The following is a 2,046-nucleotide window of genomic DNA, read 5'->3' as shown; positions in this document are numbered from 1 at the left end:
TTACAGTGGCTCTTACGCTCACTAGTCCTCGGCCACCCTCCATTAGCTTGGTGTATAGTCTCAGGGTGCTGGACCTGGGGTTAAACCCTGCATAAATAGTGAGGAGCTTTCTTGTCTTGATATCGGTGGCTTCTATCCCTTTCTCAGGCCGGGTTATTTTACCAGATTGGTGTCTTATGACTGGCAGAGTATGTGTGTTGATGGCTCGGACTTTGTTCTCACCATTCAGCTGGCACTTCAGAACCTGCCTCATCCTTTGTAGGTACATGGCTATGGCTAACTTCCTCGCAACCTAATCATGCGTTCCATTTGCCTGTGGTATTCCAAGGTATTTGAACAATACTACCTGAACAATGCTTGGTATTTCCACCCCTTCAGTTGTGACCATCTTACCTCTTTGATACCATCCAACTACATTTATCTAATCCAAAAGACATTCCGACGTCACTGCTGCGGTGTGGGTCAGTGAGTAAATGTCACACTTATACAGCTTGATGTCATCAATGTGGCTGATAGACAGATTAACCTTTAATGCCTAGATCAGTCAGATTATCACTAAGTGGAGTGACTGTTCTTGAATCTCAAGTGACTCAGGCGTCCGTCATGATCAGGATTGTCCGGCCTTGGGTTAACCATTCTGGGCCAAGCCTTTCATGTGAGACACTCGTTCTTGGATGTCTTCCAATGTGGTTGTTACTGGGTCTTGTTCTGGGAGGTTGCTGTGGTCTGCTCTTAGATTCACTAGCCACTGGGCGTTGGTGTTGTATGTTGCCTTCTTCTCCCATACATTTTTCCAGTGTTGTTCAGTCTCAGTATTGCTATGGTATTGCCACCATGCCACTGAAAGTAAACTTTAGATGGTTCATCCTCTTTATTCTCCTGGCTTCTGCATCTGTAGTGTACCTCTTCAGATAGCTACAGTAGAGCTGAGAGTCTTTGTCTGGCAGTCTAATCCCATTAAAAGACCAAAAGACCATACTCCGCCCCAAGTCCGTTCATCCATACTGACGATGTAAGAAGCTCGTAAAAACAAAGACTCATTGATCTGTTTTTTTGGAAATTTTTGGACACCAATTGCACTGTATGATGCAAACAAATAAGCATTATCCTTTAGCTGCACATGCAATACTTTCTAGTCGGATAAATTCATTGTTGGCTTTGGTCTTTTCCTGTGATTTTTTCAGTACAACACAGAATATAAGCCTTATCTTAGTCAAAATTGAATTGCAAGTATTTTTTTGTTTGGTCAAATCTGATGCCAACACATTTGTGTGACTTGAGTCTGAATTAAATCCAAGTCATATGACTCGACCCCACACCTCTACACAGTACCAACACTTTAACAGTCATCTCAAAGTGTCATGGCAAATAAAACATTATGTAAAATAAATACTGAGTCTTGCTCGCTGTTTCTGTTTGAGCTGACTGAGCACAGTGATGAAAGTTGGCCAGTGAGCCATTGTAATTGGTTGTCACCTCTCCAGTTATTTCCCTCTGTCTCCTTAGCTCAGCACTGCAGGGTTGTCAGTCCCACTGGGAATTGTTTCATTGCTGCACTCCCTCCCTTCCATGTAAGCACGCACAAACACACAAAGTACTCTGGCAAACGAAAGTACACACAAATGCAAAAATTGCACCACAATCACAGGCAGGTGAGTATTTTTGTACGCCCAACTAGATTCTCAGGACCCGCCCCTGCTTTTGCACACACCATCACTACTAACTCCTACGCATTACACGCACACACACACTAGCACCACCAGTAGGCACAGGGCTGTGTGCTGCTCATTAGGCAATGATAGATTCAGTAAGCTTGACTTCAGGCCCTGGAGAGCCTTAGTAAGTACACCTAATGAGCATGACACAGGCTGAAACATGTACACTTGCACACTCACACTCCCAGAATTGTGTTCATCACTCTAATTATTCATCTTAATTGTGGTTGTCAAAGTGAATCAATGTGGTTTACTGCACCTGTCAAAAATCTGCATTAACTTGCAGGTGAAAGTCCTGGCACCCACACACACACACACACACACACACACA

Source organism: Etheostoma spectabile, chromosome 18 (genome assembly GCF_008692095.1).
Source record: "Etheostoma spectabile isolate EspeVRDwgs_2016 chromosome 18, UIUC_Espe_1.0, whole genome shotgun sequence".
Taxonomy (NCBI): Eukaryota; Metazoa; Chordata; class Actinopteri; order Perciformes; family Percidae; genus Etheostoma; species Etheostoma spectabile.
This window is presented reverse-complemented; position numbering follows the sequence as displayed.